We start from the raw sequence: 16,469 nt of genomic DNA, 5'->3' as shown, positions 1-16,469 counted from the left end.
CATAGCATGGAAGGACAAATATTGCTTGGGAAACATTTTTCAATATATATACAAATCTAAAGTATTTATGTATGTAACTACTATATATAGTATACTTATATAAATGTTGTGTAAATTAACAAAGAACAGAAAAAACCAGAGAAGAAATGATTGAAACACCTAGAGGCCCTCCATGGGAGGTTAATATTGATTTCCTGCTCTATCAGTCAGAAATCACCCCCTATTGTTCTTGGTCTTGGTCCAAAGTTTGAAAGCCCCTAGAACACAGGACCCAAAAGGATCCCGGTAAGGTAAGTTCAAGGTCAAACGAGAGGTCCTTTTCTCTTGCTCTGCGGCCCAGAGCAGTTAATGGAGGGAGAAAAAAATGGCATGTGGGGGAGGGGACAGTAAAGAGAGGCCAAGCGAGGAGCTAGGGCGCCTCAGGACAGCGAGGTTCCGAGCCCCTTCGCCCTGGGAGGTTAATTGAGGGATTTGGGGAGGTTGATTCTGAATATGCTAAACCATAAGAATTTCCGCGTTCCTTGGCCCTGAAAAGCCTACAAAGGTGGGGGATTAGCCTTGTTTTTTGAGATGACCACCCATGGAGGTCAAGGGATTAAAAATGTAAGCAACTTGGGCTAGGACAAGCTGTGACTCCCTTAGAGCAGAGGAGGGGCAGCCCCATTACCGGAAGAGTCCCAAAGTGCAGGGCTGCTTGTCCCCTCAGGTGGGCTGTGCACAGCACGACAGGAATCGCTTTGTGTACCAACCCGGGCGGCCTTCCCGCGCTTCCCACGCCCCGCCCACTTCCCCTGCACCTGGTCCATGATAATAGTGATAATCCCTTCTATAGGAACTGTTGTCAGGGGATTTTCTCAGTAGGGCTCTGTTAATTCAGGGGCTAAGCAAGCAATGGTGGGTTTAAGCTTCTTTCACTCTATTCTGTTTTATGAAAAACAAGTTTTTCCAAATCCAGTACTTCACACCTCTCTTAAGTAGCCAATAGTTCCTCATTACTGTTCATTCCCGGATACTGCTATTTGTCACAAACAGAACCCCCTTTCCCTTCAAGGGGAAAGTGTTACTGCAAGATTGTCCTGTCACCCTGCTGCAGACAGTCTCAGAGCCCATCAGGCAATGAGAGGGAAGCTCTGCTTCTTACATTCACTATGACATCGTGTCTCTCTCTCTCTCTTTTCTTTTTTTTTTTGGTATGGTCTCCGGGTTGAAAGATTCGGTGTAAGAATTTCAGGAAATGCACATCCACATCTTGATGGCCAGAAAAGGAACCAAACTACTCTCCCTTTCTACTCCACATCTTAAATCAACTTCATGCCCTTGTATATAAAACACAACCAATTAAAACAAAGGCCCAGAAACCCTTTTTCCTCTTCTAACTTAGTGATCTCATGGATTTTGTTTCATAGCTTATGGAAAATGGTCTGTTGACACTTCCGGTAAACAGGTTGGTAAGAAACAGAAACACCTCTCTTCAAACTACACCAGATCATAGGTAAGTTAGAGGAACATGCCAGACTTTTGGTAACTGTACTTGTGTAGTAAGAAGAATCCAGTAACTTTGAGGGCTCTGGCTTGGTATAAGGGAGATCTCTACTGCAAGGACAAGTACTTGCCACATGAAATTTAGACTCAAAAACACTCTCCTGTATTATCTCTGACCCAAATTTTAGCACCAGTTTTTTCCATTTAACTTCTAGGATTGAAACATAAAAGAACCAGTGTCCAGAGGCAAACAACATATGCCTTAAACTTGCTGCCGTTCTTAATTTCTCCATTCATCAACTTCGCTTACAAGGCTAAAATTCCCATTCCTCTTTTTAAATAGATTCCTGCCCTCAGTCCTGATGGCCACTGCCAAAGACTTTTATTTCCCAGTGGATGAGAGAGACTCCTACATCTTCCTGGTCATAGTCGGGATGAGGGGCATGTGGTCGTCCACACACATGGTCACACAGCAGTTTAGTTGCTGCTTCACCTGACGCTCCTCATTCCCTGCATCTACTGAAACTTTAGCTTTGTTGTTGCAATGCATGGTACACCGGGCCAGGCGGTCCTGGAGCTTCTCCAATTCGTTGGTCACCAAGGTCTGGGTTTGAGCCAGAGGCTCATGGCAGCACTCGATGCACTGGTGCACCTGCTGCATGGACGCCTGGCTGTCCTCACAACAGCTGGCACTGCACTGGTACATGAGGCCCTGCATCTTCCGGATGTTCTCTCTCCAGACTCATCACCACCGAGTCCACTGCCTCCTGCACCCAGAGCTGCTGCAGTGCCACCAGGGTGACCCTGCACTGCCCCCAGCAAATTGTGATATTTTTAGGCAATGGATTAATACTCCTATTAGAAATGAAAAATGGTAGGATCATATAAATATGTGAAAATAAATATATAAAGCAATATGTATATTTTTTATTTAAAGAAATTTTTTAACTGAAACTTATTGACTGTACGTATTTATGGGACACAGAGTTATATTTCTTTTTTAAAAAGTATTATTTATTTTTTATTTACATTTTTTTTTCAATTGAAATGTAGTTGACTGTATATATCTGTGGGGTACAGAGTTGAATATCAATACCTGTGTGCAATATGTGATACTCAAATCAGGGTAATTAATATATTCAACATTATACAATGTAATCATTTTTTGTGGCCCTTAAAGTAATATTAAGTAAAAAGAAATAAACAGTTTACATACTCTGATACCAATCTCATAAAATTTATAGTATTAACAGAAAAGTTGGAAGGGACCCTGTTGCTAAATAACAAATAATTTTAGAATGAAGATTCCTCCTTATTTAAAAATTTTGGTTCGACTTTATTTGATAACATCTAACTAAAAAGTTAAAATACAAAAATGTGAAAATATGTAAAAAATTTAGAGATAACTAAAATTCTTTCCTGGGGCTATGCATCATTATTATCTTTTAAAATGTTTTCACATTTACATAGTGTAGTTTATTTACTATTTATTTATTTATTTTTAATTTAAAAAATTTATAATTGTGAAACCCTTAGATCCTTTTTTCTTTTTTTTTTTTTTTTAGCAGAGATCAAACCCTGGACCTTGATGTGAACAGCACCATGCTCTAACCAACTTAGCTATCTGTCCAGCCCCTATCCTTTTTTCTTTTATCAACTAAACTTGTAGACTTGGAACTAGATATATTACTAGAGATTATCTAGTCCAATCTTTTCATTTTGAGGATGAAGATATTGAGGCCCAGGGAGATTAAAGGACTGCTAAAAGTCACAATTTGTGAGTTGCAAATTAAGTTTTAGATTATATACAAGTATTCCTTCTTTTCTTTTTTTTTTTTAAAAAAAAGGTGACCGGTAAGGGGATCTTAACCATTCACTTGGTGTTGTCAGCACCACGCTCACCCAGTGAGCAAACCAGCTATCCCTATATAGGGATCCGAACCCATGGCCTTGGTGTTATCAGCATCACACTCTCCCAAGAGAGCCAAAGGCCGGCCCCCTTTTCTTATGAACAGACTTGTCAGTACTCTAAATGAGCGTGTGAACTCATCAATCTGAAAAATATTGTTACCTCAATCTTGCTCACAAAGAAATGGAAATCAAAATAACAAAATGCTATTTCTGACCTATAAAATTTGCAATAAATTAAAAGAATATATTATGATATCAAGCAATGGTGAGAGTGTGGGGAAACAGGCATTCCCATGGTCTATTGGAAGGAGTGTCAATTGACAGTCATTTCTGGAGGGCAATTTGGTACTAGATACCAATCATTTAAATGTACCTTTCATCCAGAAATCCTCCTGCTAAGAATTTATTTTAGAGATATTTTTGCAAAAGCTCTTCAAAGTGTGTTCAAAAGGATGTTTTTACAACATTATTGTATAGGGGGAAAAAAGGAATGACTAGGTGTTGATTAATTGGAGACTGGTTAAATAAATTATGGAATATCTTTTGGGTCTATTGTGAGGCACTCGCACAGAGGAATCTAAGACCAACGTTGGTTTTATAGCTCTTTTTGGTGTTACAGCTCTTTTTGGTGTTACAGCACTTCATTGCTTGCAAGCAAGGAGGGCACCAGCATTAGGCTCATGTCTCCCCGAACAAAGGAAAGAGGCAGTCTTTATAGCCAAAATTCCCACCCTAACTTTTCCCCCAAGTTCCCATTCAGGTCTTTTTTATGTAAATGAGGGATGTAGCCCTGCTAATTCATACTGGTTGATTATGGGACACAGTCCATTTGTCAGCTCTGGAGCCTAATTTGCATGGGTGCAGGAAGCAAGCTGGGTTGCAGAAGCTAAAGTTCGCGATTAAGACAGCCAAGCACAAAATTTCTAAAACAGTTTCTCCAGCGGAAGGGGGCAGGTTTAACAATCAGAAAATGCTCAGGGTTCCCCACTACAGGTGGAATACTACACAACCACTGAAAATCAGAAACGTTGTATATGTCAAATTGGGGAAGGGCAATATGATAAATTATTGAGAGAAAAAGTTAAGATACATCATGAATGAATCCTTTCGTGTGTGTGCATAAAAATGGGTTGTCTTAGTCTGTTTTGTGCTGCTGTAACAGAATACCTGAGGCTGGATAATTTATAAAGAGTAGAAATTTATTGGCTCACAGTTCTGGAGTTTACGAAGTCCAATATTAAGGTGCTGGCATCTGGCAAGGGCCTTCCTTCTGTGCCACCACATGGTGGAAAGCAAGAGGGAAAGGGCAAGAAGGGGCTGAACTCAATCTTTTATAATGGCATCAATCCCACCCATGAGGTGATTAGCCCTCATGGCTTAATAACCTCTTAAAGATCCCACCTCTTAATTCTGTTACAATGGCAATAAAATGTCAACATGATTTTTTATTTTATTTATTTATTTTTTTAAAAAGATGACCGGTAAGGGTATCTTAACCCTTGACTTGGTGCTGTCAGCACCACGCTCAGCCAGTGAGCGAACCGGCCATCCCTATATGGGATCCGAACCCGGGGCCTTGGTGTTATCAACACCGCACTCTCCCGAGTGAGACATGGGCCGGCCCCTCAACATGATTTTTTAAAAAAGATATTTCCTTATACCCTTTGCCTGACCTATCTCTTCCCAAACCCCCTCCCTCCCTCCTCCCCATCTCTAGCATCCTTAGGTTTGTTCTCTCTTTCTGAAAGTTCAACATATTGTTGTGGTCTTTTCTTTCCTTCCTTCCTTCCTTCCTTCCTTCCTTCCTTCCTTCCTTCCTTCTTCCCTCCTTCTCTCTTTCCCTCCCTCCCTTCCTTCCTTCCTAGCAGCCAGGTACGAGTGAGAACATGCACTATTTCTGTTTCTTTGTCTGGCTTATTCCACTTACAATAATTTTTTCCAGTCAACATGAGTTTTGGAGGGGACAAACTTTCAAACCATAGCACGTATGTGAGTGTGTGTGTGTGTGTGTGTGTGAATATGTGTTTATAGTCATCCCTTAATATACATGGGGGATTGATTCCAGGACCTCCCTTGGATGCCAAGATTGTGAATCCTCAAGTCTCTATAAAATGGCACAGTATTTGCATATAATCTATGCACATTCTCCTGTATACTTTAAATTATTTTTAGATTACCTATAATACATAATACAATGTAAATGCTAATGTAAACAATCGTTATACTGTATTGTTTAGGGAATAATGACAAGGAAAAAAGTCTGTACATGTTCAGTACAGACACAATTGGTTTTGAGTATTTTCAATCCACAGTTGGTTGAATCCACAGATGCAAAACCCACTGATACGGAAGGCTGATTGTATATGACTTCTAGAAGAAAACACAACAAACTGAACAATAGTTGCCTTTGGAGAGAAGAATGTGGAAGGCGGGAAAGAGAAAAAGTTTCATTTAACATCTTGTACAAACCTGTACAGTATGGATTTGCTGCCCATTTACATGTATTAGTGATATTTTTAAATTGTCAACAGAGATTATGCAACTTGTGTAGTCATGGGCCAATATTTGTTTTTTTGTTTAGTTTGTTTGTTTCCCCTTTGTTTCTGTTTTCAACTTTATACTTCTCTCTATATTTTTGTCTTTATATTTCTCTATCAACAAGAATAAATATTTAAAATTTTATATTGTTATGTCCATGTGAATTGACCTGGGAAAATGTCTGTGGAAATTTAAGTGAAAAAGCAAGTTGCAAATAACATTTTTCATTTAAAAAAAAAAAAGCTGAAGAAGGATAACTATTACATTCATAATCTCAGATGACTGGGATTGGTGAGAAAGAATAGAAAACCATTTTTCCTTTATAAATATTACAAGCAATTTATAAATATACACTAAAGTAAAAAAATTAAATTAAAAATATCACCATGAAGTTGCATGGGGCCTGTTTAGTTTCCTACTGCTGTTGTAACAAATTACCACGAATTTAGTGGCTTAATACAACACACATTTATTATCTTACAGTTTTGAGGTCGGAGTCCAAAAAAGATCTCATTGGGCTAAAATCAAAGTTTTGGCAAGACCGTGTTCTTTTTTGGAGGCTCCAGGGGAGAATTCGTTTTCTTGCTGTTTCCAGCCTAAAAGGCTGTTTGCATTCCTTGGCTGAAGCCATCCAAAATCAGTAATGGAGAGTCCAGCCTTTCTCGCTTCATATCACTCTGACACTCTCCTTCCTCCACTTTTAAGAACGCTTATTACTACACTGGGCCACCAACTAATCCAGGATAATTTCCCTATCATAAATTCATTTAATTACCCATCTTAATTCAACTTGCACCCTTAATTCCCTGATGCCATGTGAGAATACATATTTACAGGTTCCAGGGATTAGAACATAGGTATTTTGGGGGGACTATTATTCTGCCTACCACAGTAACTGAGGACAATGACCACTTCTGGGACTATACACATATGCTCCCAGTGTGAGCCAGAGGGGCTGGAATGCTAATAATTTATCTGGAAAGGACAAATGTGGTTTTATAATCCCATCCTGATAGTACTTCAATCTAGTGTAGCCTGGAGGAAAATCTGTTGTGCTAGTTTTGTACCTGAGTTGAACCCAGGAAGCAAAAGGACTCCTAATTGCTTAATTTCTTTATCTCTTTCCCCTTCCTCTTTATTTTGAGATGTGTTTGCTGTCCCTGCTTCTGCATCAGTGCTTTTGCCTTTTTGCAGAGTCCTTCATCCACCAGTGCAACTACAGCCTTTGCAGAAAGAGAGGGGTCTTCTCATGGAGACCAAATACTCTGTTCTTGGCACACCTCATGAGAAAGTTCTACCACCCTCTGGAGCCCCTTCTGTAATACACTTCTCCTCATCAATCTTCATTGACAAAAGGTATGGGTTAGCAACACTTATATGAGGGGTATGTGTGGCCTGTATACAGACAATGCATACACAAAATTTACTGTAGAGATTTAGGTGGGAAAAGAAAGGAGAACACAGCTTGGCTTGAAATAGAAGCCCTGTGCAAAATTCAGGAGTAAAAATTCATTTGGGGATGATAAGAGTAATTGGGGCTGGCCAGTTAGCTCACTTGGTTAGAGTGTGGTGCTGATAACACCAAGGTCAACGGTTCAGATCCCCTTACCGGTCAGCTGCCAAAAATAAAAATAAAAAGAGAGAGAAATTGCTTCTATAAGCAAACACAATCATACTGTTTAGCAGAAAGGACATTGTTGGGTGGGAGGGGGGAGAGGGAGTAGGGAGGGAGGTTTCGGTAATGGGCCACAATAATCAACCACATTGTATATCGACAAAATAAAATTAAAAACAAAACAAAACAAAAAAACCCCCAATCATACTGTTTAGGAATACCAATTCTTTTCTAAGGTCCCAAATGCACGTTTTTTCTGAACAATTGTATAATTCCCCCCTCTAAACTTAATCTTCCTTCCTGATTTCATGGCATTAGTAGTATTCAACCCACAATTTGAAAAAGAAGTCAGAAAAAAAAATTATCATCTGAAATAGAGCTAATATGAATTAAAATGGAGATTAATCACGAATGAGAGTGATGCCTATCTAGAGAGGGGGGATGGGTTAGGGAACTAAGTCAGAACTTAAGTGCAGGTTTTTGGACTTCCAATTCCTGAAATTTTACTCTTTAAAGTGGATCCAAGGCTGACCAGTTAGCTCAGCTGGTTAGAGCACAGCCTTATAACACCAAGGTCATGGGTTTGGATCCCTGTACCAGCCAGCTGCAAAATAAATAAATTAATAAATAGATAGATAGATAGAGGGCTGAGCCTGTGGTGCAGCAACGCTCCCGCCGTGGTTTCGGATCCTATATAGGAATGGCCAGTGCGCTCACTGGCTGAGCGCGGTGTGGGCGACACCACACCAAGGGTTGCAATCCCCTTACCGGTCACGAAAAAGACAAAAAAAAAAAAAAAAAAGAAAAAAAAGATAGATAGATAGATAAATAGATAAACAAACAAACAAATAAATAAAATAAAATAAAGTGGATGCAACATTTCCGGTTTGTTGTATGTTGAAGGAATGGACAAAAACTTCAAGGTTGAGGTGGCTGTCCAGATAGCAGGATCCTTCATTGTTGGCAAAGGACAGGGTAGAGTTTCCCACTTAGGAGGGCACTTCTCGTACATGATCTACCCAGCATTAGGTAAAGGTGTGGGCCTACAGCAGGATCTCAGAAAACACTTATTTGTTAATTGACAAGTGTATCTTTTACAGTGTAATTTTTTTTTTTTTCTTAAATGGCTGGCCAGCCCAGGGATCTGAACCCTTGACCTTGGTGTTACAAGGCTGTGCTCTCACCAACCGAGCTAACCAGACAGTCCTACAGTACAATATTTTTAAAACCTGGTTTAAAGGTAAAAAACATTAGAAACCAGGTGACAGCTTCCACAATGGTTGCTTCACAAGGAAACAGTATCAAGAGAGTGTGAATGCAAAGTGAGGGAAGCAGACCTGTAAGAACATTCCTGTCAGCCTGCCTTCCTTCTCCTCCCATTCTACCCACCAAGAGGAAAGACAGGAAGCACGAAAGCTCTCTACAAACCACACTAAAAAGCCAAGTATCCTTGTGTACTTAGCATGTTATTTAAATATGCTGCTGCTGCTGATGACATACCCTGAAAAGGTTATGTAATCTGGTTGTGAAATGCACAAGAAGAAAGGTAATATCTTCATTGGCAGTTGTCTATAAGTTGCACACTTACCTTTTTTTTTCCTTCGTGCAAAGTTGAACATCAACCTGCCTATCGACTTTGGAATTCAGAAAAAAGGCACATCGACTGAAAGACAGAAGAGTTTTTATTCTGTTAAAATTCAGAGGTCAACCCCAATGACTTTTATAAAGCTATATTTCCTGTGTTAATGGAAAAAAAATCTTTAGTATTAGAAATTTAATTGTGCCATGCTTTATTTTCTCTTTTCTAGATAAGGTTTATTTCATGGCTTATTTTTCCTCTCTGTGTGTTCTTATTGTTAGAAATTTTAAGTTTGTACTACATTTATCCTGGCTACACATCAAAGCTAGTTAAATGTCCTTCAGCAAGTAAGAACATATTGAGAAATCACAAATCATTATTCTGCTTACATTTCTTTTATAAGCGTTAAATATTTGTTTTAAGTTAAATATTATTACTTTCAGGTACCTCTTAATGAAGGTCGTTTAGCAAAGCTACTTCAAAGCTGCGAGAACATGAAAATTCTGTGTCTTTCTCTTTTTGTATTTTATAGCAGAAATCAAAGTTCAGTCAATGCTCTAACTTGCAGAGACCTGTAACTTAAGTTAATAAAGAACTAGTTTTTTGTGCGTGTATTTTGTCTTTGTTGGGCAATATTTAATGCATTTGTTAATTGTTCTTTAGAAATTAAGAGGTAGTTATAGAAGACCAAGTGAGGGGAGGAGAAAATAATTACTTGGGCCAGGGAGTCTGAATGCTTGGTTCTAAGGCCATAACTTATTAACTGAATGACTTTGGGCAAATCATCTCTCTGATCTGAATTATCTGAATTGCACTTGAATTGAGGAAATGGTACCTGAAAAATCCTAACACAGAATGGTTAGCATACTGATCCTATGCAAGGACTTTGGAGTCAGACTGCCTGGGTTCAAATCCCAGCTCAGTTGCCTACTGCATTTGGCCTGGAGCAAGTTACTTAACCTCTTTGTGCATCACTTCACCATCCAGAGTATGTGGATGAAAATAGTACCTACCACACAGAGTTGTTATGATGATTAAATGACCTAATATATGTAGAGCACATAGGAAGTACTATTACTTCTAAGTAAGTGTTATTAAACTAAGAGTGCTCTTAATATTGAAATTAGTTATATATCAGTACATTTACAGAATAATCTGCTACATATCATGCTTGAATTTTTTCTGAGTATCAAGAAGAAAAGAAAAGAAAAGAAAAACGTTATGAATGACAGCCAAAACAATCCATACCCACAGAACTTACTGTCTGCTGTCATTAGTGTGACTTTTCTACTCCATATTCCATTGTCTTCATCAACATAATTTACTGTCCCAGGAAACTGTTGCCCAAGAAGATAATAGTTGCAAATAACCTTATTGCTCACTCTGGGAACTTTCTGAAAGACACATTGACTCTTCAGTAGAAAGCATCAAATAACAGATTATACTCCACTCCTTGAATTCTCCGCCTTAAAATCCTCCCCTACTGTGTCCACCAATCCTAACTATTATATCATGATTCTTACCCAATCCTAACCAAGATCCCTCACTGAAAGGCCTGCCTTAAGCCAGACTTTAAAATCTCATAAATATCCTGACTTCTCCCAGCCCAAGAGTCTGTCAAGGTCTCTTTTACTACAGTAAGAATAAAGTAAACTTTGTCTTATTAGCAAGTTGTCTTGGTGATATTTATGGAGAGTCAGTATTCCACATGGATTAGTGTAATGAGCTCTAAATTGAAGTTAAAAGGTATGAGTTTAAGTCATGGTTCTGCCACTTGGGCCAGTCACTAATTTTCAGATGCCTCTTCTGTAAAATGTATACATATTAACTATATACTAGAGTAGTTCAAAAAGTTTGTGGAAAAATAGAATTAAAAGATAATATAATCTTTCCATAGACTTTTTGAAGTACCCTCATACATCTAACATATATAAAAGTGCCTAGCATAGTGTGTGGTAAAGGAACTTAATAAACGTTTCTCACATCATCCTTCCTTTTCTCTTTGGTTCTCCACTGGAGAAGGGTAAGCTGGGGGGATGACTATATTGTTAGTTCTTTTAAGCCATCATCTTTAGGTAAGTGCCCCTTGGCCTCTTCTAACTCACCTTATAAATACAGCCAGTGTATTTTTAAAGACCCTGGGAGATGAGGATACTTTTTCCTCCTTGAGACACCATAGTTTTCTAAAAGGAATGCACACAGGACCCAGAGCAAATACTAAACTGTGCTTACCTGCAGACAACTAGTAGCTAATATTTAGGGACAGAAGGCTGAGGAGGAGCAGCACTCAGCTACCTTGTATACACAAGAACCTCGTGTGTATGTGGGAGGTGTCCCATATGGACATTTTCTAGGCCTTGAAAGGGCCTCCCCCGTAGATATCACCTTGCTCACTGACTCCTCTCCCCTTTCTTTCTCACCTCCTGTAGTGGTTATTGACTCATTTACTCTCGGGTCCATGTTTACACTTTTTGCCTGATAAGGGAAAATGGATCTGGGCCCTTTAAATGTGTCTCTTTTGCCAGCTGTGCAATGTTAAGCTTCATCAGTAGGAGATGCTGGAGAGACACTGCAGAAGAAAAGGATTTCATTTCATGCTCTGGTGTGCTTGCTCAGGCAGGCCAATACAGGTACTCAAAAATATTTGTTGAAATGATGAAACTGAGCCTACATATCTAGTTTGAATGGTACCTCTTGAATTATGCTGTGTAATAAACCACTCTCAGATACATATGGGTTTAAGACAATGGCCATTTTATTTGCTCACTATTTGGTGTGTTAGCAACTTGGGATTGGTCAGCAATTTGGGCTTAGTTTAACTGGGTGATTTTTTGGCTTATCTTGCTTGGGGTCATGCATGTGGCTACAGTCATCTCGTGGGTTGACTAGAGCTGGATGGTCCCACACTACCTCAGTTAAATGTCCGGTAGTTGGTACTGTCAGTTGGGCCTCTCTCCCTTTGGACTTCATCCTCAAAGAGGTTAGTTTGAGCTTCCTCACATGGCAGCCACAGCTTCGAGGCCTCTTGAGGACGAAGAATAGAAGCTTCGAGGCCTCTTGAGGCCTAGCTTGGAACTGGCATGGCCTTTGGGAGGTAATTAGGTCATGAGGATGGAGTGCTTATGAGTGGGATTAGTGACCTTGTAAGAAGAGACTAGAGAGCTAGCTAACTCTCTTTGCAACAAGGATACAACCAAAAGAAGGGCATCCGTAAACCGGGGAGAGGGTTTTCACCAGAACCCAACCATGCTAGCATCCTAATATTGAACTTCCAGCATCCAGGACTATGAGAAATAAATGTTTTTTGCTTAAGTCACCCACTCTGGTATTCTATTATAGCAGCCTGGACTGACTAAGACGGTAACCACTGAGGACATCCTTTTACAATACAGGATAATGACAGATGATTATAATGATGAAACCAATCCATCAAAAATAGTTTAAATATTATTTAAAGCTGTCCATTAAAGAAGCTAGTGAAGTTAGCAATTTGTTTAGAACAATTTCCATTAAACATAGTGGCACCTTTGGTTTTAAGTTTTAATTCATAATGGATTAAATTATTTGGAAAGCATTCATGTAGAAAATTGTTTATTCTGTGGATCTGGTGAATAATTGGAATGTTACCATTACTTTATATACTGATTTATCTGTTTTTCTTAGTTAGCCTCAGCAAGGGTCATCTAGGAGTATTTGGTTCATGTAAATACTATAAAGACTACATTTATTGGTAAACATTTATTTTTTTTCCTTTTTTTTTGTCTTTTTTTTTTTTGTCTTTTGTCTTTTTCCGTGTCCAGCAACGGATCGCAACCCTCAGTGCTGCCCCCGCACCGGACCGGGGACTGGCAACGGGATCGCAACCCTCGGCGCTGCCCCCGCGCCTCGCTCAGCCAGTGAGCGGGAACCGGTCTGTATGTGGGATCCGAACCCTCGAGCGGGAGCACCGCCGCGCTTCCCAAGCAGCGCACTTATCCAGTGCGCCACCGGGCCGGCTCTTTTTTGTCTTTTTTTCATGTCCGGCAACAGATTGCAACCCTCAGTGTCACGCCCGTACCAGACTGGGACCGGCAACGGGATCGCAACCCTCGGTGTCGCGCCCGCACCTCGCTCAGACAGTGAGCGGGAACCGGTCTGTATGTGGGATCCGAACTCTCGGTGAGAGCGCCTCCGTGCTCCCAAGCGGCACACTGGTAAACATTTAAATACAACTAGAAAACTAAAGTGTAGGGCCGGCCCGTGGCTCACTCGGGAGAGTGTGGTGCTGATAACACCAAGGCCACGGGTTCAGATCCCACATAGGGATGGCCGGTTTGCTCACTGGGTGAGTGTGGTGCTGACAACACCAAGTCAAGGGTTGAGATCCCCTTACTGGTCATCTTTAAAAAAAAAAAAAAGAAAACTAAAGTGTAAATGAATGCTGGTACAATAAGTATACTTTCATGTGGCCATTATTTACCTCCACAGTGACCATACGAGATGACCAAAAGATCCATGGTGTAGACTGTGATGTGAATGGTACCTCTTGAATTATATGGTGCACTCAAATGTACATGAAATAAACCTACCATCATGTGGCTAACAAGTACTTGAACACTGAGCATATGAGAAAGACACTAAGAAACATAGCATAAACTAGAATATGATTGGCACACCTTGGGTTGTGCAGGACACTTAAAGGAGCATGCAGTAATTCTCCCTTAATGTAATGTGGTCATCTATTACCTCCACGTTGAGCATATGAGGAGTTAAACAGATGCACAGAATAGACTGAGATATGAGTGGTATCTTTTGATTTGTGTAGTCCACCAAACCAAACATGAAATAAGTCTACATTCATATAGCCATTACTTACCTTAACATTGAGCATTTGTGGAGTCCAGAGAGGTCCGTGGTATGAACTGTGATGGGAATGGCACCCCTTGAGCTGTGTATACTCAACCACACATGGAATAAATTGACTTCACTTTCCCATCACTTACTTCTACACTGAGCATATGAGAAATCCAGAGAGCTCCATGTTATGTACTAAGATATAAATGGTGCTCCTTGAATGTGTGGAACATGCATGTGCACATGGAATTAGTCTACATTCCTGTGGCTATCACTTCCCTTCACATCGATGACATCAGGAGTCCAGAAAGATCATAACAAAGACTAGGATGTGAATGACATGCCTTCAGTGTGCAGTACACACAACCATACATAGAATAAGTTGACTTTTACGTGTCCAACACTTATCTCTATATTAGCATATGAGGCTTACAGAAAGGTCCGCAGTGCAGGCTGTTATGTGAATGGCACTAATTGAGTGTAGAGTGCAATAAACAGTACAAATAATAAGTCTAGTTTATTATGGCTATTACTTACCTCCACAGTAAGAACCAAGGAGTCCAGAAATACCCATGGAATAGATAAAACAGTGAATGGCAGCACTTCAGTTGTGCAGTACACTAAACTATAAGTGGAATAATATACTTTCATGTATCCATAACTTACCTCTACATTGAGCATGTAAGAAGTCCACACAGATCCATAACATAGACAGGATATAATTGGCAAACCATGAGTTATGTAGTGTATCCATCTGGAAATGGAATGAGTCTAATTCCATGTGGCCATCACTTACACATTAAACACATAAGGGCTCTCAAAAGCTCCATAGTGTAGACTGTCATTTAAATGACACCCATTGAGTTGTGCACCTCAATGGGTGTCATTTAAGTGGCAGTCTAGGCTATGTTACATAAGGTACCCAACAATATATGAAATATGTCTACTTTCAGGTGGCTATCACTGACCTCCACATGAAGCATATGAGTAGTTCAGACAAATCCATGGTGTAGACTGTAATTTGATTAACACCACTTGAGTTGGACAGTGCGTTCAAGTGTATATGGAAGAAATCTACTTTTTTGAGGCCACCACATACCTTCACCTTGAGCATATGAGGAGTGCTGAAAGATCCATGGAATAGAATAAGTAGTGAATGGTTCCTGTAGTACATGCAAATATACATAGAGTAAATCTACTTATGCAAGGCCATCCCCGCTTTAACATTGAACATATGAGAATTCCAGGAAGATCCATGGCGTATGTTATAATTTGAATGGAAAACATTTACTTTTGCAGTGCACCCAAACGTATATGGAATGCCTACTTTTTTGTGGCCATAAGTTACCTACACTTTGAGCATGTAAGGGGTAAGAAAGATCCAAGGTATAGACTGTGACACAAGTGGTACCCCTTGAGTTATATAATGCATGCAACCACACATGGAATGCGTTTACTTCTAGGTGGTCATCACTTAACTCCACACAAGTATATGAGGAATACAGAATGATCTATGTCATAGATTATGATGAGAATGACACCTCTTAGTTTGTGGGTTGCATCCAGCTATACACAGGTAAGTATACTGTCATATGGTCATTACTTCTGTGTACACTGATCATAGAAGGAGACAGATTCATGGCTTTGAATGTGATGTGGGTTTTAGTCGTTTTATTTTCTGTGCTGAAGGAGACCTCCCTTAATCTTCGTTTTTGGTCCTTGTTTCGAAGAAGAGCAATAGAAAAGGTCATACATAATGCTGCAGTGCAGAAGAAAGGAGCAGAGCTAAGTAATCGAGAAAATGCCTCCTCCTGAAACAGATGTAGCACCAGAAATAGAAACTATAGAAAGGTTTAGGAATTGTACAATGAGGGAGTTCAACAAACTATCTGCAGTGTTAGAGAAAGGATGGGCAAAGAGCTCAAAAAGTTCGAGGGAGTTGAGAGAGTCAATAGGGAGAAGATACAAGCTGGATTGTCCACAAAATCAAATTACTGAAGTAAATGCAAAACAAGAGAAAGTCTTACAGAGTGTAGAGAAAAAGGGAGAAGAAATCAAGACAAGAATAGAGGAGAAAAAGAGAAAACTAGAGGGTCAGTCCAGAAGATACAATCTATGCATAATAGGAATACCTGAAACAGAGGACAAAGCAAATGGAGCTGAAACAGTAGTAATTAAGGAGCTAATTGAAGAAAACTTTCCAGAGTTGAAGAACAAACTCGATCTACAAATGGAAAAAGTGCACAGGGTACCTTTAAAATTTGATGAAAAGAAAGCAATGCCTAGACATATTCTGGTGACTTTTTTTTTTTAAAGCAGAATTCTCTCTTTTATTACCTGATGCCTCTCTGTACAGTTTTTTTAAAATTTTTTTTATTTTTATTTTGTCAATATACAATGTATATGATTATTATGGCCCTTCACCGACACCCCCCGCCCTCCTCCCTCTCTCCCCTCCCCCCCAAGAATGTCCTTTCTGTTTGCTTGTTGTAACAACTTCAAAAAAAGTAT

The 16,469-nt window shown here is 39.7% G+C and overlaps 1 pseudogene; it reads right to left on the bottom strand.

Annotated features, from left to right (window-relative positions):
- Positions 1–1,864: 1,864 nt before the first annotated feature.
- Positions 1,865–2,264, bottom strand: LOC103590379 (annotated as a pseudogene).
- Between the last annotated feature and the right edge of the window lie 14,205 nt (positions 2,265–16,469).

This window comes from Galeopterus variegatus, unplaced genomic scaffold (assembly GCF_000696425.1).
Source record: "Galeopterus variegatus unplaced genomic scaffold, G_variegatus-3.0.2 Scaffold809, whole genome shotgun sequence".
NCBI classification, from domain to species: domain Eukaryota; kingdom Metazoa; phylum Chordata; class Mammalia; order Dermoptera; family Cynocephalidae; genus Galeopterus; species Galeopterus variegatus.
This window is presented reverse-complemented; position numbering and strand designations above follow the sequence as displayed.